The sequence below is a fragment of the Equus caballus genome, chromosome 7 (genome assembly GCF_041296265.1).
Source record: "Equus caballus isolate H_3958 breed thoroughbred chromosome 7, TB-T2T, whole genome shotgun sequence".
In the NCBI taxonomy this organism is placed as follows: domain Eukaryota; kingdom Metazoa; phylum Chordata; class Mammalia; order Perissodactyla; family Equidae; genus Equus; species Equus caballus.
This window is the reverse complement of record NC_091690.1, coordinates 4,207,312-4,232,824: the sequence shown is the minus strand read 5'-3', so window position 1 is coordinate 4,232,824 and position 25,513 is coordinate 4,207,312. Positions and strand designations below refer to the sequence as shown.

Sequence of the window (25,513 nt, the reverse complement as noted above, 5' to 3'; positions counted from 1 at the left end):
CTGTTAGAATTTTTTTGTCAATGGAACGCGGCACTCAAAATTTGTTGACTGAACGAATTCTTTTTGCAGAGTTATAGGGCAGCGTGTCGGTGTTTAGAAACTTCCCGTTTGCTGCGGGTCTGGCTAAGGTTTGCTCAAACTAAATCCCAAGATGAATTTCACGGAGAGCAAAGCTTTCTTACTGTTTCCAGAAGGAACTCTGAGATAATCGTACCTAGAGTTGCCTTGTTACAGAGCTCTTCGCTAACACGACGTTTGCCGTCACTTACGAGCCATTCACCTTCTCTGAGCCCTGGAGGCCCTTCCAGTGCTCTTGGGATTCTGGGACAAGAGAACTGGGCATGTTTGGATGCTCCTGTGAAAACTGAAGCGGATCCTAAGAGTTTCAAGGGTAGTGACTCTCTTCCCTAACCCGGGGGAAGGCCGGCAGTCCAGAAGTTCTGATCAATGCTTGTGGAAAGAGAAAATTCTTCCGCTTGTGCTTCAGACCCAGGAAGAGGGTTTTTCGAGAAGGCAGAGAGCCGTATATGGGGCACAGAATAAAGCAGGTGGGAAGGAAAAAGAAGCAGCTCTCAGCAGGGAGCAGCCAGCCTTTAAAAGTCGTGACTCGTAGATCCCCAAGATTATGTTTGAAAGATAAAGAGTTGCCACGACCTCCCCCGCCAGCACCTCCGTGCGCCTGGTGTGCAAAACGTATTCCTTCTAATCCTTGCAAAACCCCAGCCGAGTCGAGATGATCGTCAGGCCCTAAAAAACGTGAAAACGCCTCTTGGGCTTCTCAGTCCCTTGCTTGTCCCGGGGTCATCGTCTTCGTGGCCAGGCTTGAAGACTGGGGTCGCTTCATCTTCTCCTTCACCCCACTAAGCCTCTGCCCAATGTCACCTGCACGGATCCTGTCCTTTCTGTGTCCATTTATGCATTTCTAGTTCGGATCCTGTAGTTCACACTGTTGGCAACCTCCTGACTCCTTCTTGTGCGAAGGGTACTGTGCAGACTCCGTTCCGCTCTCTCCTCCCGAATCTTTGATGCTCCTGTCGCCCTCGACATCGGCCTTTAAGCTGCTCAGGGGGTGACGCGTGACGTCTGGTGGGACACCACGACACACCAGTGCGTTTGATGAAATCACGCAAACTCTCAACGTCTTTATTAGTAAAACACGATTAAATGATAAAGTACGAGAGCGGTGTGCGGTAGCAACTGTGAGCACGTCCTTTGGAACTTCTGCGTCAAATCTGGCGTGACAGGCTGAGCCTGTGTTCCCTGTGATGCAATTTGCATGAAATTCATCGTGTTGTTTGCTGCTGTGCCCCAGCAGGTGAGAGGAGACTGTAAAAGATGTGAGAAATATTTGTGGGGCAAATGGCTTCATTTGAGAAATGTATCCATCACATATTTTTCTGCACATTGGCTGAAGCGCTGTGATTTCAGCAAAGTACCCCTATTTTATTTGAGGAAAGCAAGCCTGCAGAATGTGTTAGTATTCCAAGGAAGTGGGGGGGTCGGCAAACATTTTCCAGAAAGGGCCAGATGGTAAATATTTTAGGTTTGTGGGCCAGACAGTGTCTATCACAAATAGTCACTCTCTGCTGTTGACAACGAATGGGTGTGGCCGTGTGCCAGTAAAAGTTTATTATGGGCACTGAAATGTGAATTTCATGTAATTTTCACGTGTCACAAAATATTTTGACTTTGATTTTCTTTTGAACCATTTAAAAATGTGAAAACCATTCTTGGCTTGTGGGCCATACAAAAACAGGCGGTGGAGTGAGCCCGACGTGGCACCGGCACGGGCTGTGGTTTGCTGACTTCTACCTGATAGGATGGAGACCAGGGCTCCACTCGGCGTTCATAGCCTTTCTCCCAGTGACCCAGCCTGTTTTCCCCCCGAGAGCCCTCAGCCCAGGCCCCTGGCTCTGACCAGCTCGGTCTCTTTGCCCTTCTCTTGTCCCTGCCCCACCGTGTCACACACACCCTGCTCCTGAGCTAGTCCGTCCTCCCGGTGTGCCCCACCCCACAGGATCCAGGACGAGACCCTCCCAGATTCCCCACCCTGTGGTTTACACCCTGTTGCACCTCTCGTCCACACCTGTCACCTTTGCCACATAAGGAGTTAGTTCTGTGTCTCCTTGTCTCGTGCAACGTAAAACCCTCGGGCCTAGAGACCGCGTCGGGCTGTCTTTGTGGAACAACCAGTTATTTGTTGCACTGACTCAAGTTCTCACCAGGCCGAGGTCGCCCCCAGCTCTAAAACCAACTTCTCTTACGGTCTAGTAAAATAGGGCCTCGTAAGATGTTTGCGAAGTCGCACTTTGGAGATTTATTCCAGGAATCTTGTAGGTCACAGTTGTCCAGTAGAGGCATAACCCGTGTAAGCTACGCGTGTAATTTCAATTTTCTAGTAGCCGCACTTTGAAAAGTAAACACAGATGGGTGAAATTAATCCGAATAACGTATTTTACTTAATCCAGTAGATCCAAAATGCTGTTCTTCTAGCGTGGGATCTAAATGAAAATTTTTTGGTAGCACGAGTCCCCCAGACTTGAATGTTTTCCTCTTTCTAAAGTGGTCATCGCCAGACTTGGCAGACAGGTGGTCCACTCTGGACCACTGAGCGGTTTGGTCCCAGAATTCCCTCGTGAGCATTTCAGGACTTTGAGATCCTTGTGGTCCGTCCCCATACGTCTGTTCACTTCCTCTTTTCCATTATGAAAGTCTTATCTTTTCATTGTAAAAAGTCCAAATAGTACAAAGAAGTGTGAAAGGAAAAAAGAGCCTCTGGCTGCCTCCCTCTCTGCTCCTGCTCCTCCCCCACTAGGCAAGTTTGCTGTGGATACTCAGGTATTTTGTATGCATATAAAATGCACACACTGATACTTTATTATTTTTTAATTGAGATATCATTCACATATTATGAAATTCACCCCTATATAAAGTATACAACTTAGAGATTTTTAGTATATTCACAAAATTATGCAACCATCGCCACTATCTATTCCGGAATATTCCATCACCCCAAAAAGAAACCCTGTCCTCATTAGCAGTCACCCCCCATTCTCTCCTTCTCCAGCCCCCGACACCCACGAGCCCGCTCTCTGTCTGTGGATCTGCCTGTTCTGGACGTTTCACGTCAATGAGATCACACGCCGTGTGTCCTTCTGTGTCTGCTTCTCTCCCCGAGCGTCGTGTGTGCAGGTCCGTCCACGTGGAACTGTCTCAGGGCTTCACTCCTTTTATGGCTGAACTAATACTTTTTTTTTTTTGGCAAAAAGGAATCATATTATGTGCACTTTTCTGCAAGCTGCTGTTTCCATCTGATTTTCAGTCTTTCTCTTTCCTTATCGCCCTTGGAGCGCCTGCTTCATTCTTTCTACGTGACTGCCTGGGATTCCACTCCACCCGTGTGTCCTGAGGTATTTCATTGGCTCCTTATCGAGGGGCATTTCATCCATCCTTTTTCACTTTAGCAACAATGCTGCGCTGAACGTCCTTGTCCAGATGTATCTGGGCACGTGTGTGAGATGTTCGCACAATCCCGGAAGTGGAATTGCTGGGTTGGAGGGACTTCCCTTTGTGTCTCTCATAGGTTTCTCATGCATGTTCACGCTCCATTTCTGCAGTCTTTCCACTTGTGTCCTTGGCTGCAAGTGCACCGCCTCCAGCTTGACCGCTGGCACCGCCTGCTCCCGCCCCCACCAACGCCATGGGGCCCCCTACAACCTGCCTGTGCTTCACCCTTCGCTCCTGGTCCCATTCATCCAGTGGCGGGTCACAGACCTTTTGACAGTCTGGTGAAACGAATGATGAATGCATCCATTGTATTGTGCAGGTGATTTTGGAGGTTCTCTGCCCCTCCAGCCTCTCCCTGGACCAGCCCCAGCTTCCGGAACTTGTCAATTCCCCGTCAATTTCGCTCTGTCCATTTCACAGCCCACGTGTGGCTGACTCAGGCCCACTCTGTCACCGCGGCAGCGCCGGTGCCCACACATGCCTCTGGGGAAGGCCCTGCCGCTCGGCCCGTTCATGCCGACACAAGTTCACACTTGCCGCCGCCTCTGAGCTGACTCGCACACAGCAGCGGCATTTTCCCTCCCCGTCCGATGCCCTGTCGATATGTGGTTTCAGCTCTGGCGCCTTGATCCTCCACCGAAGTGGTGATTGCGCTGTCTTCCCAGCGACCCGTCCCCACATGTGGTGTGCAGCCTCCGGGCCACCCGCTGTCTGTGACCCCCCGAATCGGGTCGTTGCTCTCCGAATGCCACCTAAGGGACCCAGCTGCTGTCTGCTCTCTCCAGCTGGAGTAGGCAGCCCCTCGGGCAGTCTCTGGATCCTGCTCTCATACCTCTGTCTTTCTCGTGTAGTGGACTTGTCCTTCTCATGTAGACTTTACGCAAAAATTTAAAAACAGAATTCCAATCACCTAATCCTTGATGACGTTACCCATCCGTAATCTGAGTTCTTGTCCCACTTTCAATTCAGTGGGTCATATTTTCTCTTCAGCATCCTTTAAGACTTCTGAGACACTAGCCTCATCTGGATTTCCTTTTTTAGCATTTCATGACTGTAGAATCTTCTAGAAAATACCTGCTCCCTTATTCTCCAGTGGTGGTGTTCCCTTAGGGCTCGGGCCAGAAAGTCTACAATTCTCTTGACTCTCCAACTGGAACATAGTCTCGTTTCAAGTTTCTGGGGGTGAAATGCTACCTCTAGCTGTTCAGTCCTCATTCGTTCCTGTCGGTTCTATTTACGGGGTCCGTCTAACCAGGTGTTTTGGCGTTTCTGTAACAGACTTCCTTCCACCTTTTTCTCCTGTCATTGGAGATTTTCAAACAAAAATTCTCTTAGGAATAGTGTGTAAAGAGAGTTTTTATTTGTAAACCAAGTTTATTTCTGAAAATGTTAAGAAGAATTTTGACCTTGTATGTTTTCAGACCCAACTGTCTCATTATTACGAGCAATATCACATTTCACTTCTTCCAAAGTAGAGAACGTAGGGGCCATTTCGGTTTATATAGTATCTGTTTTTCTTCTTGTCCAGCATTGCCAACACTTACTGTGTCTTTTTTTTTTAGATAAAATTCATGTAACATAAAATTCATCACTTTTAAAGTACAATTCACTGATTTTTAGGATACTCTCAATGTTCTGCAACCATCATCACTATATGATTCTAGAACTTTTCTGTCACCTCAAAACAAACCCTGTGCTCACTGGCAGTCGTTCTCCCCTTCCCTTTCCCCCAGCTCCTGGCAACCATTAATTTCTGTCTCTATGGATTTGCCAATTCTGGACGTTTCCTATAAATGGAATCATCCAATTCGTGGCCTTTTGCGACTGGCTTCTTCCACTGAACATCGTGTGTTTCGTTCACCCATGTCGTAGGGTGTCGCTGCTTCATTCCACTTTATGGCTGAGTAGTATTTTCTTGTATGTGTGTACCACAATTTGTTTGTTCGTTCATTTATTGATGCACATTTGGGTTGTTTCTACTTTTCGGCTATTCTAAGTAATGCTGCAGTGGACATTTTGTGGACAAGTCTTTGTGTGCACATGGGTTTTCATTTCTCTCGGGGACACACCTCAGAGTGGAAGTGCTGGGTCATGTGTCACCCCACGTTTCACTTCCTGAGGAGCTGCCGAATGTTTTCCACAAGGGAACACAGCTGCCCCGATTTTCGTCCCACCAGCGGTGGAGGAGGGCTCGTTTCTCGATGTCCTCGCCGACACTTGTCATTTTCCCTTGTTTTTATTGTAGCCAACTTCGTAGGTGTGAAGTGGAGTCTCTCTGTGGCTTTTAATTTCCCTTTCCAAATGGCTAATGATGTGGAGCATCTTTTCATGTGCTTATTGGCCGTTTGCAGGCCTTCTTGGGAGAAATGTCTGTTCAATGGTGTCATCTTTTATAATTTTCTTGCATCCACAAGTTTCTCTTGGTGAAATGCCCAAAGACGCTGAGTTGTGGAGGTGCAGGGCACGTGTCAGAACTACACAGGGGACAAAGGGGAGCGGGACCAGGATCCACAGGACCTGACGGCTGTCTTCTCTCTTCCTTGTGACATGACTCCAGCGCTGGCCGGTGAGCACGCCCTGTTCAGAAACTTCCAGAAAACCTGCATCTTCGTCTCTAGGAGGGCGACGTGACAGGGATGTCGGCCCCCATCCTCACTCAGAACGTCCTTGACCCTCAGGACACAGAGATTTCTAGAATGTTATTTATAGTTACGTGGGCTGTTCGATACCTGTTCATTTATTTATCCAGAATTATTTTAAGCTCCCTTTTAGAGTCATGAGGCCAACAATTTGAGGCTAGGACAGGGTCAGCAAACTAGCCCATGAGAAAATCCAACCCACCACCTGAGTTTGTCCAGCCAAGAGCTAAGAGCTGTATTTTACATTTTTAAATGACTGAAAACAAATGAATGGAAGAATAATATTTTGGAACACATGAAATGGTATGAACTTCTCATTTCAGTGTCCCTAAATAAAGTTTTATTGGCACAGGGCCACACTCATTTGTGTACATATTATCTGTGGCGGCTTTTGCCCTACGATGGAGTTGAGTGGTCTCCACTGAGACCATCTGAGCAGCAAAGCCCAAAACGGGCCCTTTCTGGAAAAAATCTGCCAAGCGCTGGTCTAACGCACAGTACTGGTTGTATCTGACCAGCTCTCGGCGTAATGTCACGTGTATGTCAATGCAGCGCTGGAGGTTTGTGACTTCCTTACTCTTCAGTGATGCTCAACGTTATTTTTCTCTTCCTTTAAGGGCAAGAGGAGTAATATTTACTTTAGTATCTTCTCCTGTTTGCTGTAATTAAAGGACTCTTTGTCTGGCCACATCCATCTTGCAGGCTGAATTCCCTCTGCCTTTTCATGTCTGGGAGACGGCACCTTTTTAAAAAATTTTCATCCCACAGCTCCCCGGCCTTTCTCGCTGTGGCTTTCCTCTCTCCCTCAGGCCCCAGAGAGCCTGGTGAGGTTTAGACCAACGCTCCGGGGTGGGACGTTGGTGCCCTGCAGTCCAGGAGCATCGGTTCCTCTTCGTTCTGCTCTCTGGCTCTCCATCCCTCAACCCTGGGTGACGGGCACTCAAGGGCTATCCCCTCCTCTCAGTAGGTCAGACCAGCTCTGGAATCTGGTGTCCTGATCGTGGCCTCCGGGCGTGATTTCTGAAGTTAGTTACGGCTACAGGTGATGGCGTGAGAAGACGGGCTCTGGGTGGGAAAAGCAACTCCTGTAGCAGTCGTCTTGGTGTTGGAACACCACTGTGACAGTGACACAGAAGAAATAATCAATAAGGAAAAAAATCAGTGTTTAGAGATCAAGAAAGCTGACTCATCATCTCAGCCCTTTGGTATTGAGCCAAAATCCTGCTTTAAATGAATTCCGCGTGGCTTTGAAATTGTTTGTTGTCGCTGAGTTTCTTCGAATTGTGACATTGCCAGGGAACACCGCTCATCCCCAGGGAGGTATAGAACGGGCACCAGGCTTCTCGGGGATGAGCATGGATGTGGGCCCCACCTCCATCCTGGGGCCACGGGGCTGACCAATGTTAGCCACCAAGGATGGCAAATTAGGTACATTTCCTTGGTTCAGTTGGGGTGCCTGTTATAAAAATCTGCAACTTGTCTCTTCTCTTTATTCCCTGCTGGAAGATGTTTCTCTCTTCGGTTTCCTCAATCTGCAGCATTCCTGGGTTTAGTGGCCTGTGGGTTAATTATCACCAAGATGGTCATTGAAGGAATCGTTAATATTCCACACGATCTCTTCCTGGACTGTTTGGATTCCTAAATACGGGGTCGAGGGAGAGAGACTTAGCTGCTTCCAGACTGTGGCTCCCCGCTAAAGCTGGGGCGTGTGTCCCCTCCACTTCTGTGACCATCCCGCCTGGCCCCACGTCTCCGCCACGTGTGATGGGGGCCCACTGCCACCCGTCTGCCTCTCTTCCAGGAAGTGAATTAATTGTGCCACTTTCCTCTGAAGACCTGCCTGGATTATGCAATGAGGCTTGTCTAAATGGAGTCCTTGAATTGGTAACTTGAGTTTAAAAAACATACATGCCACTGTAGCTTGGTGGTCCCTCACCTTTCATCAGTCCGGACGTCCTTCAGAGGCTGCAGAAGGTGGGAATGTCTTCCCAGAAGGACAGCATAGACACATGCGCCTCCACTTGAACTCCGTGTTCAAGTTCAGGTTCACAGCCTCACCAAGTGCGCCCTCGTGAATCCACGGACCCGGTTATAGGATCCTGCCATAGCCAGAAATGGGCACATTGCAGAGTTTAAACCACTTTCCAGGTTTTCTCGAGGTTTTCAAAATAGAAGGGCTAAATTAGGTGAAATTCTAACCCTTTGTAGTAAACAGAAAAGGTGGGAGTCCTCAGGTGGCACTTGTGTCTCTGTAGAGGGGTGTGTGTCAGCCACGCAGAAATTCTGTTTGAAAGTGAGAGAAAGGAAGTCATCACTGAAAACAGGAATGAGAGCGAGGCACAGGCGTGTCCATTTCCCTTGATGGGGAAAATAGAACTTATCTAATTTATGTCAGGTTCTTTCAAAAATGCACGTTTGGGGTGCCCTTTCTGGTGAGATTACATCTTCAAATGTTGTTACTTACCTTTAATTACTTGTTTATAGTATTTTACTCCAACAAGGGTGCCATTTGTTTCTTTTCAACAATGATCTTGGGAAACTGGATATCTACCTGCAAAGGATGAAGTTGGGGGGGCCGGCCCCATGGCCAAGTGGTTAAGTTCGTGTGCTTCTCTTCGGTGGCCCGGGGTTCACCACTTTGGATCCTGGGTGCAGACTTAGCACTGCTCATCAAGCCATGCTGTGGCAGCGTCCCACATGGAAGAACTAGAATGACGTACAAGTAGGACAAATAACCATGTGCTGGGGCTTTAGGGAAGAGGGAAAAAAAGAGGCAGATTGGCAACAGATATTAGCTCAGGGCCAATCTTCCTCACCAAAAAAAAGAAAGAAAGAAAGAAAGAAAGAAAGAATGAAGTTGGACCCTTATCTTCCACCATATACAAAGATCAACTCAAAATGGATCAGACCTAAATATAAGAGCTAAAACTATAAAACTCTTAGAAGAAAACATAGAGGAAAATCTTCATGACTTTGGATTTGGCAATGATTTCTTGAATAGGACACCAGAGGCAGAGGCAATAACAAAAATAATAAATTGGACTTCATGAAAATGAACTTTTGTGCATCAGAGGACACCATCAACAGAGTGAAAAGGCGACCCATGGAATGGGAAAAAATGTTTGCAAATCATATAACTGATAAGGGGTTAGTACCCAGAATATATAAAGAATTCCTACAACTCAACAACAGCAAAAACAAACAACCCAGTTAAGAAACAGGAGAATATTTGAATAGACATTTCTCCAAAGAAGATATACAAATGGCCAGTAAGCACATGAAACGATGCTCAAGGTCACAAATCATTAAGGAATACAAATCAAAACCACAATGAGGTAACACTTCACACCTAAAAAAAAGCTACAGAAAATAACAGATGTCAGCAAAGATGTGGAGAAATTGGAATCCTTGCACCCTGCTAGTGGGAATGTGAAATGGTGCCGCCACTGTGGAGCCACTATGGTGCTTCCTCAAAGAATTAAACACAGACTTAACCTATGCAATTCCACTTCTGGGTGTATACCTAGAAACCTGAACAGGTAGAAACTTGAACGTTGTCCACCCACGTTCGTAGTAGCGTTGTTTGCAACAGCCAAAAGATGGAAGCAACCCAAGTGTCCATCGACAGATAAATGGGTAAACACAACATGGTCCATCCAGACAACGGAATCTTATTCAGCCTTAAAAAGGAGGGAAAGTCTGACACATGGTCCAGCGTGGATGAACCTTGAGGACATGCTGCTCAGTGAAATAACCAGTCACAACAGGACAACTGCTGTGTGATCCACTCATAGGAGGTCCCTCAAGCAGTCAGATGTATCAAGACAGAAAGTAGAAGGGTGGGGACTGGGGACTGGGGGATCGGTAATGCGGAGTGAATATTTAATGGGGACAGAGTTTCAGTTTTGGGAGATGACAAAAGTTCCAGAGATGGATGGGGGGGATGGGTGCACAACCATCTGAATGTATTTAATACCACTGAACTCTGCTCTTAAAAATGACTAAAGTAACTTTTGTGTTACATATATTTTGCCACAATTAACAATAATAATAAATGTTTCACCCCGCTTGTATTTCCCAGCATTACATTACAGGAGGCACATTCTTTCAGAGTTTAGATTTCCTAAGTCCCACCGCTCCTGCTGGATCCCAGGATCAGCGTTGAGAAAAGGCACTGAAATCTGCCTTGTCCGCACTCGTGGACCAGGCGAACGATGTGCCGTTGACTCCTGTATCTTCCACTCCCTCCCTGGGGAGAATTACACTTTTGAGTCTATGGTGCTTGCTGGAAGGGAAAGCACGAGGCAGACAGGGCCGGGTCTGCGCATCAGGGGTTTCCTGCACAAACTTCTGGTCTTCACAGGCCTACTGGAATTCTAGCCAGAGAGGTCTGGGGTGCTCTGGGCATGCGTGCTGGTGCACTCGGGGGCCTGGGGATGAAAAGGCAGTGATAAGCAATCTTAGCGGGAATTTCAAAAAGGAGACAATGGGACTAATTTATGCCATGTCGTTTGAGTGCCTACTTGATGGCAGATATTTTTCTGCGAATATAAAGATGAGTATGCCTTGCTTCCTCAACAGCTGTCTAAAACACAGGTCAGCAAACTCTAGCCCTGGGCCGGGGGGGAGGCCAAATTTGGCTGCTGTGTGCTTTTTAAAGGTCCCAGGAGTGTGAATATTGTTTGCATTTTCAAATGGTTGGGAAAAAAATCAAAAGAAGACTATTTCATGACACATGAAAATTATATGAAAATCAAATTTCAATATCCAGAAATAAAGTTTTATTGGAATGGCTCCAGGCCCGAGACCCAGGGATGCCCTCGACTTAGACACAAAGTTTAAGGAGGGAGGGTGCCAAAAAAACTCAGCCATCCAGATAAGTAATATTTTAATGCAGTGTTTTTAAAATCCAAATAAATGCCCCCCAAAATCCATAATAAGCAAAATATCAAAATTTTAAAGACAGGATCAGTATTGCTGGTTTTTTTCCTTTGCTCGAGGCTCCTAGAGGGCTCTGAAGGCAGCCACACTCATTCCTTATGTACAGGATGGCTTTCTAGAAGCGCAACAGAGTCCAGTAATCGCGACAGAGACCTTAGACCCATGAAGCCGAAAACATTTCTTCTCTGGCCCTTTATAGAATAAATTTACCAACCCCTGATAAAAATCGATTTATTGTATGAATCCCTAACAGTGAGTAACTATAACCAAACTACAGATCCACGTCTAGTCCGTTTCCTCTGGCCACTTTTTAATGCACCTTTTACAAAACGAGCGTACGCTCGTAAATTATTTAGTTTTTGGCTAACGGCATTTATAAGTCAATAGGGACAATTAACCCTGAATTAATAAGCAAGCTAATGCTTGTGGGCCGTGATGGCTTGCTAAGTGTATAATTACCTGACGGAAACTGTAGAAGCCGTCGTTTATTTTCATGTTAGCTAAATGCTTAATTAGTTAACCCTTCATTTACTGGGCGGAATGTTACTTCTTTATAAAACGCTGTATTTCATGCCCAGCTTCCATATATAGGTCTTAAGAAGCTCAATTAAGAACTTAAGAAGCATTAATTATTATTAAAATCTTAAAGAAGTAAATGCCATGGGAGCTTGCTCTCTGGTTTTTCTGCTTTTGCTTTTTCTTCCAGTAGTCTAAAAAAGGGTGCTCTTTTAAGAATGTAAGTCAGATCATATTGTGCCCCCACCCAGGGCTTGCCTCAGGAATTGGAATAAAGTCCGGACTTCTGGCCGTGCCCTCAGGGCTTCCTCTGACATCTCCAGACCCCCTGCCCTCCTCTGCCACAGGGCCTTTGCACCTGCTATTTCCTGTGCTGGCAGTGCTCTCTCCCGCATCTCCCCATGTCTGGCCCCTCCTCTGATCAGGTCTCAGGTTAGTCCCATCCTCACGACACTTTAACCGGTCTGTCGAGAGATCGGGAGCTCCTCCACCACTGCCCCAGCTCTGTCCTCTAACTCTTTTGTCCCGGCCCAGATCTCTCTGCAATAACCTTATATTTAGTGACTGGTTTCTTATCTGACTCCGCTGCACGAGGGTGTCAGTGCCCCAGGAGCAAGGCTTTCCTCTGAGTTGTTCACCTTTGAATGCTCAGCACCTAGCATAGCCCCGGCACTCAGTAAATTCAGTTTCTTCCTTTTTATTTATTGTTTACATTTACATCCAGTCGCAGTCCCCAAATTTTGGGGTGGCCTGTTCTGTGAGTTTTCGCACATGCGTAGATTCTTGTAACCACCACCGCCAAGAGGGCAGCAGCGGGTTCCAACCCCCAGCACATTCTCTTGAACTGCAGCCAGACCCTCGCCCCACCCTTTACCCCTGGCCACCCAGCTCCGCTCCTTGTCGCTATAGTGTCTCCTTCTCCAGGAGGTCACGTAAGTGGAGGCGTAAGCGTGTAGCTTTCGAGACTGGCTTCTTTGCCTCGGCGACGCCGTTGTGGTTCCTCATGCTGCTGTGGGCATCATTCGTTTTTTCTTTTTATTGTGGCGTCGTACGAATGTACCAGTTGGTTTCTCGGTCAATGTTAATGTTTGATGTTGGATTAATATTAAATCCACTGGTCCTAGGAGTGGCAGCGTGGCGTGGACCAAGTGAGGTGAGCAGTAGCGCTTTTCCCTGTGCCAACAGCATCCTCCAGGCGCCGTGTGCAAATTTACAAGAACTGACGTGCCTTCCAGTGCTTACAAATGTATCACAATTTCTTAAACGATACAGAAGTGTTACAAGAGACTCGATCCCATAAAAGATCGTCATCTACAGAAGTCCGTGAAGAAATGAAAGTTTTTCTTTCATCTTCCAGTCTTCCTCGGCTTCCAAGACGTAAACTGTTAACCTGTAATTCTAGACCTTTTTAATGAATTTACCTATTTTATAGCATACATAGCTGCATTTTTTTACATAATTTCATTCTTCAAATATTTGAGAGCCTTTATGTGCCAGGAACTGAATATCTTGGAGATCTTCCTTGAAGAATGTCCCTCGTTCTTCTTAATGGCATCGTAGTTATGCAGGAAGGATGCACCATAATTTATTTAACAATTTTCCTATTGATAAACATTTGTTTCCAATTTTTTGTGACTTCAAATAACGCCACCAGGGATATGTTGTCCGTATATCTTTTTTTTTTATAGTTTTATTGAGATATTTTACATACCATAAAGCTGACCCATTTAAAGTGTACAGCTCAGTGGTTTTTTTGTACAGCTGTGCATCGATAACGATGGAATATGTTCTGAGAAATGCGTCGTTAGGCGATTTCATCATTGTGTGAACATGAGAGAGTGCACTTACACAAACCTAGATGGCACAGCCTACTGCGCACCTAGGCTGTGTGGTGCTGATCTTATGGGACCTCCGTCGTGTATGCGGACTGTCACTGACTGAAACATCGTTAGGCAGCGCATGACTATATATCCACAGAGTGTGCAACCATCACCATTATCTAACTCTAGAACATTCCATCACCCCAAAAAGAAACCCCATCCCCATCAGCATCATCCCCACCCCCTCCCCAGCCCCTGGCACCCACAAGCTCACTCTCTGTCTGTGGATCTGCCTGTTCTGGATGTTTCACGTCAATGGGATCACACACCGTGTGTCCTTCTGTGTCTGCTTCTCTCCCTGAGCGACATGTGTTCAGGTCCGTCCACGTGGAGTTGTGTTAGGGCCTCGTTCCTCTTCACGGCTGCATCGTGCTCCAGTGTGTGGATGGACCACGTTGTGTTTCATCGGCTGATGGACACTTGAGCTGGTTCTGCTTTGGGGCTGTGATGAATCGTGCTGCTGTGAACGTTGGTGCACAGTGTTCGTGTGGCCGTGTACCTTTCTGGACATGTATATTTCTATAGGATGAATTCTGACAGGGGGAAAAGAGACACCACTTCCGGCCAGCTCTTCATCCTCTGACTGTGTGGGTCAGACATACCCTAGGTCTTGAAGGATGCTGGGAGGTCATTTTCTGCCAAGGCAAACCCTGCTTTGGGCGAAAATCCTCCACGCCTTCCCCAGCAGCCGGTGCCGCCTGGTTTGCATCAGCCTCCCTTGCAGGCACTCGTGGAGAACATTACGGTGCCATCACCCATCTGAACAGCGCTGGAGGAGGGATTGGCAAAGCCAGCAGTTTAATGATGCCAACCCCAGAAACTTGTAGCAAAGAACAGAAAGCAGAAAGGATCTCCTTATGGGGAATTCAAGAAACTCACCAGCTTTCTGTCTCGCCGAGAAGGATGGCCCTAAACGCAGTCTGTGTTCATCACCTCTGTCAAGCGATTTATGAGAGAGAATGTACTATACTCACTCTGAGGTCTCGGGGAAGGAGAGGATTTCTGAGAAGGGAAAGGAGGCTGATGATAAAATGTAACTTTTGTAACAGTGATGTTGCGGTGGTAACTTGCAGGGGAGCTGCTACATTTGGTGCGAAGCTGGGAGAGAAACGAGTATTAAGTATTTGGCCAAAATGACAAAGCGCACAAATATGCCCTGGGGTGAATATAGCACACAGCACGAGACGCTCCCTGAGGAGTTTATCATGCTTCTTTGTTTTCGAAATCACAAATAGCCACGTGCATAACTGCTTCAAAGTTTCAGATATTTAAATCGGCAAAAATCAGCGAGGCTCTTGGTTACATTATAATGGTGTGAATTACAACAGTGACAGTAATTCACCTTGGTCGAGCGCTTCCTACGTGCTGGGCTGGCAACTGAATCCACGCTTCGTAGGTTTCATTTTATTTAACACAACAACCCACAGAGGCAGACAATTTCTTTTTTCCATTTACGGATAAAGAAATGGGAGCTCTGAACGATTTAAGTCACTGGCTGAAGGTCAGCCAGCGAGAACGTGGAGATCCGAGATCCGGATCCAGGCGCCTCCTCTCAGCCAATGTGTCGTATTTATGTCACATCCTCACTTTGCTTGTGCTGCGTGTCGAGAGGAAGATACACAAGTCCTGGATGCTTTCTCCTCTCGCCCACTTGGGGCTAGGAAGGTGCTAGTTTCGGATGAGAGAAGGAACAAGAAGAAATGCTTCAGAAAGGGCACTGTCACCTCCCTGGGTCCCTCAGCATCCGCCCGCTCCCTAGGTGCATCCTGGACAGCCCGCCAGCTCCCCACCTCTCCCTGCATCGTCCCAGAGGTCTGTGTTTACTAGCCAAGGTTGGCTGCTTTGGGCGGGCTGCCTTCATCCATCTTCCATCTTCTTTAATGCAGATCTTGACCTGGGTGTTGCCCAGAGCCCCTGCTACCCGTGGCAGCCCCGTGTACAGGTTGCCAAGAAGTCCTTGTGTGATTATCCCCAGTCACTTACGTGTAAGGACAAAACAAACACCTTGCTATTTGCTAGAGAGAGAGGAGAATCTGGCAGCCTTCTGTTGGTGTCCTGACTCCTCACAGATGTTCTAATCAATGTGGGCTGAGTAATAATAGCCTGAGTATTTGCCTTAGATCCCCAAGAGGAGCATTTAGCCCAAAATGTTGAGATCAGCCATCCACATTTAATCTAATCTTCTTTTTTTTTGTGAGGAAGACTGTCCCTGAGCTAACATCTGTGCCAGTCTTCCCCTGTTTTGTATGTGGGACACCACCACAGCATGGCTTGATGAGCAGTGTGTAGGTCTGCTCCCGGGATCTGAACCTGCGAACCCCCGCCTGCCGAAGCAGAGTATGCAAACTTAACCACTATGCCACCAGGCTGCCCCCTCAAGTCTACATTTGGAACGAGGGAGCAGAATGGGAATGGAAAGGGCTGTTGCCCGTTACTTGAGTTATATTTCAAGTTCTCATCTCTCTCTTTCTACCTTTCACACAGAGCGAGAACATTTTATTCCATTTTTTCCAAAATTATCTTTTGCTCTGCTTTGGGAACTGACTTAGTATGGAGCTGGGAATGGGGACACTGAAAACAGAGCCAGACAAAGCTGGGCATCTGTCTGGGCCGCTGCGGGCTGCTCACTGGTTTCATACTCCAGAATCCTCCCCAGGCCCACGCGGGCAGAAGACGTTTGCTGAGTAAAACGAAGACTCGTCTCAAACTTGATGTCATGGGAAAGTCATTTAAAATATTTTCAAGGGTGTATGGTGTCTTTTTAAATTTAAAAAATAACATTTTTTCCCAAGCTTTGCATTAGAATGCTTGTCTGAAATGGAATCGATTTGACTGTATCTTCCTAGAATTAATCAGGATTCATTCATTTAAAAACCTAAAATACCTCCAAGATTTTTGTCTTCGGGTTTAACCAGATCAGTGAGTTTAGCAACAAGTGAAAAAGAAAGAAAGCGAAACACTGAGGTTTTGCTTTGGGGTTGCAACTTTCACGGAGACAGAAATAGAATGTTCTTTTGTCCTCCTAGGATTGGATGGGGGGGTTGAGATGAGAAGAGGAGATGACAGATGAGACAAATATTTCTAATTTTGCCTTTCATTGCTTCGTTTTCATTTCTTCCAAGATCCCTGGGTCTTGCTGAAGGAATCTTGGACTAGAATTTCAGTCCCGAGCCAATGGGGGTGTATCGGTGCCCCGGAGACCCATGACCACTTAAAAGCAGTGGAAGGTTCTTTCCTTTCCCTCCCCAAGACAGGCGAACACGCCTCCAGTTGGCCTGAGTCCATTGATTGTCCAGAGCGGGAGAATTCTGCTTTTGAAACGCTCACACAGGGTTCCTGTCCGCCCTCGTTTAGCTTAACGTTAGATTTCTTAGTAATCTTGCATAGTTCAAGCATGACTTAGCAAGAAATACACTTTTATTTTTCTTTGTGACTCTAGAATTTTTTCCTATTTAAGGTTGCATGTTCGTACGTTGACTTGGCGAGGAAAACAGTTAGGTGTATTCCGACTAATTTCTAATAATACTTGCACGTGGAGAGATCGGACATTTTGGTGCATTTGAAAAGAGGTGTAAAGAAATCATTAAATGATAAAGCAGTAAAAAGACCAAGTCATGAGTGGGAGCGTAAACAGGAAGGATGGGGCTTCTGTTCGACTGAGGGGGACCCAGGATGAGAGCGGGTGTCGGTCTGTCTTAGTCCGTTCGAGCTGCTGTATCAGAATCCTGCAGACTGGGGGGCTTATAAACAACGGAAATTTCTCGCTCCCAGTTCTGGAGGCTGGATTTCTGAGATCAGGCTACCAGTATGGTCAACAGGGCTGTGTTTCAGGTTACAGGCTTCTCGCTGTGTCCTCACCTGGTGGAAGGGACAAGGGAGCTCCCTGGGGCCTCTCTGTAAGGACGTTTACAATGTGACACATTCATGAAGGCTCCACCCTCACGGCCTAAGCAGCTCCCCCGGGCCCCGCCCCCTGCCGGGGTCCCAGGGAGCCCATCTGGGGTCTCCTGCCCACCACAGCTCACCCTTCGGAGCCAGGGCCTGCTGGACCCTCTCACGTGAGGTCTGTCGACCTCTTGTCCCTCGTGATGCCAGCTCCCGCCCCATGGCTTCCAACGCTCCCCCCTTGCTGCGGTTGGGGGCCTCCAGCAGCCCTGTAAGGGCCGCCGCTCTGGCTGTCAGCGCTGGAGTAGATTCAGGGGGCCCTGGAAGCATAACGCAGGGGTTCCCCGGCTGCGGGATGGGATTGGGGACCAGGAGCTCCCCAAAGGGACTACCGGTTTGGGGTAACCCGTCTATGACTTGGGACACACGTCTCCCTGCACCTGGCGGAGGCTTGACGTTGTCTCCTGGGCTGGTGGACAAAGGTCGATGCACCTCCCTCTGGCCAACCCCTCCTCTTGTCCGCTTGTCGTCCTGCCCCATCTCTGCAAGGACACCTCACTAGCCATTTCCTCTCTCTCTCCTGCTCCAGTTCCCTCCCGCTGGGTCCTGCCCATCACAATACTCACCTGCTATTACTTCTTCCATTGTCAGAAACTCTCTCAGCTGGACTTCCCTTCCAGGTGCCACTTCGTTCCTTTCCTTCTCTCTCCAGCAGAGACTCTTCAAAAGAGCTGTCTGCTCCCGGGCTCTCCAGTTCCACAACTCTTGGCTTCTCTTGAACCCACTCAACCTCTGTGGCTTTGCCTACACCGTCCCCTGGAACTGCTCTGTCATGGTCTCGGGGACCTCTACTTTGCTGAATCCAGGGGTCCGTTCTCAGCCCCCAGTTCCCTCGGTGCTCAGGACACCGTTTGCTCTTACTTCTTTGGCCTCTTTAGGATCCTTTGCTGAATTCCCGCCTCTTTAGGACCTCTAAATGGTGGAGAGCTGAAGAGTCAAACCTCTTCTCTGCCCTGCTTTGAGGAGATCAGCCAGTCTCGTGGCTTTAAATAGGTCATCTGTATACTGCTGGCTCCAGCCCACATCCTCTACTCACTGATGGCTCCAGCCCACGTCATCAACATACTGATGGCTCCAGCCCTCATCATCTATATACTGATGGCTCCAGCCCACATCATCTATATACTGATGGCTCTAGCCCACATCATCTATATACTGATGGCTCCAGCCCACATCCTCTGTACACTGATGGCTCCAGCTCACATCATCTATATACTGATGGCTCCAGCCCACATCATCTATATACTGATGGCTCCAGCTCACATCGTCTATGTACTGATGGCTCTAGCCCACATCCTCTATACACTGATGTCTGTGGCCCATGTCATCTATACACTGCTGGCTCCAGCCCACATCCTCTGTACACTGATGGCTCCAGGTCACATCATCTGTATACTGATGGCTCTAGCCCACATCCTCTATACACTGATGCCTGTAGCCCATGTCATCTATACAGTGCTGGCTCCAGCTCACATCATCTATACACTGATGGCCCCAGCCCACATCCTCTATACACTGCTGGCTCCAGCCCTCATACTTTATACGCTGATGGCTCTAGCCCACATCATCTACATACTGATGGCTCCAGCCCACATCATCTATACACTGATGGCTCCAGCCTACCCCTTTGCCCCTCAGGCCCTCACTGATATATATGCCTGCTTTCTCAGCATCCCAACTTGTGTGTCTAAGAGCCTCTAACACCTCACACCTTTAAAACTCAACTCCTGGGGGCTCCCAGGCCTGCTTCTCCTGCAATTTTCCCAATCTCATCCTTTTAGTTGCCAAAAACCTTTGTGGCACTCTGACTTCTTTCTCTCACACCCCACATCCAACCCGTCAGCGATTCCTGTTGACTCCACCTCCAGTATTTATTTAGAATCTGACCGCGTTGCTCCGCTCTGCTGCTGTCATGCAGGCCAGGCCACATCACCATCTTTCACCCGGATTATCACATTAGCCTCTTAACTGCTCTCTCTGCTTCCACCCTTTTCCTTCTTTGCCTGTTCTCAACCCAGCAGCCAGAGGGACCTGGTTAAAGTGCAAATCAAATCAGGTCCTTTCTGGGCTCAAACTCTCTTATCCCTCCCATCTCACTCCGAGCAGAAGCCAAACCCTTTATGACAGCCTGCATGGGCCCTTTCTCCTCCTTCTCACCTCCTGGTTCACTCACCTATAGTCACCAGCCGTGGACCCACCTCAGGGCCTTTGCACTGGCTGTTCCCTCCGCAGGAATGCTCTTCCCCCAGATATCTAAATGGCTCTGTCCCTCACTTTCTTCAACTCTTCACTCTAATGAATCTTCTCAGAGAGACATGTGACAACCCTTTAAAAATTGCAACCCCACCCCCCCCAGCCCTGCCCATCCATTTTTCTTCTTGGCATCTGTCACCATCTGACATACTATGTATTTATCTTATTTATTTTGTTTACTCTCTATAACTCCCCCGCCACACACACACACACACACACACACTATGTACTAATATATAAGCCCCATGAGGAAAGGAAATTGGTCTGCTTTGATCACTGGCCAATGCCTGGCCACGCTAGGCATTCAACAAGTATTTTTTCATTGAAATCAATAATGCAACTAGGATCCCCTGTCGATCCTCTTTCTGGAGATGGAGTTTGGGGTCCTCGCAGGTGCGTGTCGGGGCCTCCTTTGGATGGGGTGTCCAGGCGGAACCAGCAGTGTCCCCTGGGCCGTGCCGAGCAGCAGCTCCCAGGGTTTTGGCTGCTACTGGTTTATCCCCCAGGACTAGAAATCAGCGTGGTGACCATTACTGTTGAGCTGTGGGTTAACAGCCCGAGAGTCTGGCCTCAAATTCCTCGTCTCCCTGGAGCCCAGGTTCAGATTCCAGCAGCACGGACTCCACCCCCCCTTCTCAGGGGGATGCACTGATTCCGTCCTGTTTATCCTAGGAGCGACTCCTGGATGATATCTTAAGAAAACAAACTTTCTGCGCACGATCTTGTGCATCTCAACGGCCGTGTTTTGTCAGGGCTCAAATCTTAGCCGAGAGTTAAAGCGTATGCCTTAATTGTGCACAAACCTATAAGTTCCATGTGCTTTTATGATCTAAGAGGTGGACCCCTGGTGGCTGGAGCCACATGCTTCCCATTCCGTCAAAATGTTTTATGATCCTTGGCCGCGCTCCCCCTGAAATAAGACCATCTGCTTAGAGCTCTGCGCTCCCCTTGTAAGACGGTGCTGCCCTCTCCCTTCCCAGTTCCGAAGCCACAGGGAATCCACGTTCAGCCTGAACCGCTCCGCAGCCAAGGCCCTGCTGGCTTTGAGTTTAACTTTTTTTTTTCACTGTGGGTCAAGATTGGCCAACACTGGGGGCCACCCTGCCCCCTGTTCCTGGGGCTGTGTGTCCCTGTGCTTCCCACCCTGTGGGGGCCTCCGATGTGGCCTGGCTTCCTCTTCCACGAATCTTCCTCTTGCTTGAGCAGGGCAGGAAGAGCTGGCACGGGGACGCCAGACGCTCCAAGTTCCTTCCAGCGGAGTCCCGGGAGGATTTCTAATGCTGAGTCAATGATTCAGTTTGCACCTATTTCCTAAGGACATGATGCTTCCCAAAGTCTGTTTAATAAGCTCTCTGCTCTTACATTTTTTCCAAATAGCTTAATTCCCAATTCATTTGCGTTTTTCTGATAACTGCCCAGAAAACCCGTGGGCGGCTATGAACCGTCCCACGTTGTTTGTTCGATGATAAATAAATTCTTTCCTCTTGGAGAAAAAGGCACTTTCTCCTCCTGGCACGGGAAGAAGTCCCTCCGTGATGCTTACGGAGAGAGTTGGTCCTTCTCGGGTTTTGCTATTTTCGAACAAATATGGTAAACTGTTTTCCCCCGGTTACTATAGAGAAGAGATTCTTTGCCTTTCTCTTAGGGCTTCTGAAAATAATAGATTACATATTTGGGAGGGTTTTTTTTAGATCTGGTTAATGTGAGATAGAGGGGATTGCTGGGGATGACATTGTTTGGTTTGGGAAGTATTCTCGCCGTTGCCTGGCAACAGGCTCTTGGAGACGGGAGTGGGCTGCGTTGTCCTGGCGACGGTTGTTACTCAGCAAACAATGAGGGCCAGCGAGCCGCGCCAGGCCCTCGGCTCCAGGTTTTAATTGAACATCTGCATATATTTTTCTCTGATGAAATTATGCTTGAGGTTGATTTGCCACGATAGGTAGACGTGGGTCCACCTGGGCTCCACGTAATAGAAAGAGCCTTGTTGTCTGGACGTCTCATCCTGTATAAACCAAGAGGAACTCTTGGAAAAAAACTTTTAGCCATTTGAATATGTCCTAGACTGCTCTCAAGTGGAGACTCATTTCAGTCTTATGTGGAATTTCTTTTTTGATCGAATTTCTCGAGTTTGTAAAATCATTACCTGGCCAACGTCCTACTATATGTCACTGATCACCTGAAACTTCTCGGGGGCCTTTTGGTACGATGTTTTCATTCTTGCCGCTCAAGCGGAACAGCAAAGGCAGGTGTGGGACCCCCGAGGGTCCCACGGACAGGCATTCACACATCAGGCTGGCTGGTGATGGAAACCAAACCCAGAACCCTCTGGGTCTTCAAGATCCCTCTTAAGAAGCTGGATCCTCGGCTGACCCTTTGGGGAACGTGTATATTACACTTCTTAGGGGAACTGGGTGTGTCCCCACCAAACCCTCACCCCGTTGATGGGCACTTTGCAGCCACAGGGTGAGTTTTGGTCAGAACGGCCCCATCACCGCCCCGCCTCCTCCTTCTGCAGCCAGAGATAAGCGATTGTTTACCGGCCGGTTGCCTAGGTAAACACGGCCGCTGAACTTCCTTCAAAGCCAGTGACACATTTCTCTCCCTCCTCTCTGCACCACCCCCGCCCCCGCCCACAAAAGCCAGGGCTATAAAGTGAGAAATGGACGGGAGGCTAGGTTTTTGGTGGGGTTTGATCCTGCCTCGTTCATCTCAAGCGTGATCTGTCTGACTAACACAGCAGCCACCGTGAAAGTGCCGCCTGTGTCCGAAGCCGGCAGCCTGTGGTCGGTCAGACAGTGCCCACGGGGAGCGTTGCTTTAGTTGTGTGGATTTTTTTTTTTTTCGGTTTTTGAAGGGCAATTCACTCTGCAGCCGAATGCCCCGAGAAAATATGCCTTGTGCTTCTGTGCCAGCGTTCCAGCTGGTGTCTTGGGACGATTTAAAATATCTGAACAAGTCTCCCGACTTTCTTTTGCAGCCGAAACTTAGAACGGGATGTCATTTGTGTTCTAGAACCAATAAAAGCAAGCTGTAAAAAGGAAAAAAAAGCTGGCTTGTTAGCGGCCAGCCCTCCTAGGGGCAATAGTTAAGATCCAGGTACAGTGAGTGTTGCTGACATCGAAATGAAGAAGTTTAGACTTACACGAAGATTCCCTGAAAGACTGACTAGAATCCATGATTCTGTCTGCAGCGGGAGAGTCGTGGGTTGTTGTGTACCGAAAAAGAGAAATCCTTCCAAAAGAAATGCCACTCGGAATTCCGGAGCATCGCTCTATGCCCAGTCCCAGTGTAGACAAGCCATTTTGCAGGGATTGTAGCCTCATTTTAAAATGATCTTTTATAGTGGTCATTTTTTAGAGTTTCCTGTGGAGACACTTTCCCCCCCTCCGCACCAGGCTTTGCAGATTACGCAAGCCGCTTAGCATCTTTGGGTTAGAGCCTTCATCCCCCGCTGGAAGAGTTGGGCCGGGCGACTTTGAAGGGCTCCTCCGGGCCTGCGATCTCAGGTGGAAGTCCTCGATTTTTCGCTAGGCTGTTTCTCTGCTTTTTAATTCTCGAGGACAGTGATGATGGGAGCGGAGGCGGGGGTGGGCTGGCAAGGTCTGCGTGTGCTGTTGGAAGGATGGACAAAGCCCACCCCCTCTTTGCCTGAATCAGTTGTGGAGGTGCGGCCATCGCCCGAGGTCACTGGCCGCCCCCTGGGATGGCGCGGGAAACGGGAAGTGCCCCACAGCCAGGACAAGACCCCTGTCTGGCTGCCCTGTCCTGTGCCAGGTCGAGGCCCCAGGCTCAGGCCCAGAAGATGCTGTCGAGGAAGAAGCTCCAGGCCCAGCCCTTGTCATCACACCTCGCTCCTCCTCCACCCTCTGGTTGTCTGGGGCCTTCTGGGGACTTTGAAGGCGGGAGGGGAAGGGACAAGTTAAGAGCATCAGGCAGCCTCTGTGCGTCCAGGTTTTCCTTGGCCTCACGCATTCTCCACCCTCGGTGCCCTGCTACAGAGTGTGCAGGAGGGAAAAGTGAGAAACCAGGGTGGAAATGAGAGAGGAAGAAAGGCCAGTAGGAAAATGGGGCCTAATACGGAATACAGGACACCAAGGAAAAGGCACCCGGGAACCTGAGGCCAGGGACTGCGGCTGGCTGGAGACAGAGGCTGGCAGCTGGCTTGGCGCAGGTGGACCCTGCAGGCAGCAGCCCCGAGCTGCAGGACCCCCGTGCATCCGAAAATCAGTTTAGAGCATCCTTGTGGACAAAATGCCAGGGGCAGCCCAGCTTTTCTCCATCGAGCGACCGTGAACATGTGTGCAGAGCAGAGGGCAGGACCGGGAGGGTGGCAGAGACGCAGCGCGCCCACCTGGAGAGGGGACGTGGGCACGTGAGCTCCTGAGGTTTGAAGAGGACAGAGGGACACGGAAAACAGGTGGCGTCGGTCACCAGGGCTGGAGTATAAGTCGGAGTTGAATGTGCGCAGCTGGATGGTACGCATTCTCCAGCACCGTCGGCTTTGCATCCGCGGGAACCTGCTCGTGGGGCAAGAAGGAGCGAGCGGTGACTGTCAGCGTCCCTGTTGCCCAGTGCCTTCGAGAATGAAGGAGGAGCCACATCTTTACCCGAACCGGCCGGGGAAGGCAGAATGTACTAGTCCAACCTGGGTGCGTGTAATTCATTCGCGTGAATCCTACAGTGGATTCAGAGCTCCGACAGCATCAGCTGAGTTGTAGCGATCTCCAACGCAGGACACTGAGCTCGGGTTATTATTTCAAGTTCTCTTTGGTGTGAGGTGGGGGAGCGGTTTGTGTGGGAGGGAAACGGGGCCTCTGCGTGGCACAGACAGCAGGAAACCCGGGGATCTTTACAAACTTGTGCCTCCTTCCATTAAAAGAGGAAGACTCGGTTTAAATCCAGCTCTGCCACTTCATGCTGTGTGGCCTTTGGCTCACCACTTGACCTCTCTGAGCCTCCATTTGTTGTTTCTAAAATAGGAATAATAATGGAGTAGCTGCCTCAGAGTTAAGTAAGATCATGTGTGTAATGCGCTTTGCCTAGAACTGGCACATAATTAATGCTGCATTGGATCCAGGCCAACACTGCGTTGTCTTTGGGGTTCTTCCCCTCCTCCTTTCCAGTAGGTCTGTCTTCTTTATCGAGCATCAGCTGGGATCCAGGCTTGGGGTGGGCGTCATTCCACTTCATCTGCCAACCCCTTTCGCAGGTAAGGAAACTGAGGCCACCCCCACAGCGAGTGACGGACCTGAGATTTGAACTCAGTCGTGTCTGAGTCCAAAGTCCGCACTGCTCCCTGCTCCCCAGCCCGGTTGGGCGCTCGCCTGGGCATCTCTTCCGAAGTTGTGCGTTTCTTATTTGCCCAATGCAGGCTCTTAAGTCTCGCCTGATGGAGCTGAGATCCGGGGGTGGGTTGGGAAGCTGGAAAGGATCCAGGCGTCCGTTTCCTCGACACGCTCCCCGGAGCAGGGCTCTCGGCCGGCTGTGTGGACCATCTTCAGGTCACAAGGCGCAGGTCACCCAGAGGAGGCAGCGCTGCCTCGTGGGTGGGAAGAGCGCGCCTGGAACCATCTAAGCGCACGGAACTCAACTTTCTCAGGGACCACGGAATGTTCCCGACCCCACCTCCGTAGGTAGACTTCTGGGAGCGCGTGGCTGGAATACGCATGCTCCTCTGCAGGCAGATCCAGGCCTTGCAGGTGTGCAACGAGCAGGCAGGGGCTGTGCTGGGTCCCTGAGGGGGGTCCCTGGCGGAGACATCAGGGCTGGGTCACCAGTTGGATGTGGCCCCGTGGCCGAGGGAGACGCCCGATGACTTGGACGCCCAGTGGC

At 49.0% G+C, this 25,513-nt stretch overlaps 1 protein-coding gene and 1 long non-coding RNA gene across 6 annotated transcripts in view; one reads left to right on the top strand and one right to left on the bottom strand.

The window, feature by feature from the left end:
- RFX2 (regulatory factor X2) overlaps positions 1-25,513 on the top strand; it is a 92,045-nt gene that overhangs the window by 10,505 nt on the left and 56,027 nt on the right. The window lies entirely within an intron of this gene.
- Positions 9,797-21,431, bottom strand: LOC111774195 (uncharacterized). 2 transcript variants are annotated; one of them, XR_011440387.1, is made up of 3 exons: positions 17,995-21,431; positions 14,363-15,151; positions 9,797-10,576 (listed from the first exon to the last, which is right to left on the bottom strand). It is a non-coding gene; the product is annotated as an uncharacterized lncRNA (long non-coding RNA). The 2 variants fall into 2 exon arrangements; XR_011440386.1 differs by lacking the exon at positions 9,797-10,576 and having other exon boundaries at positions 12,287-15,151.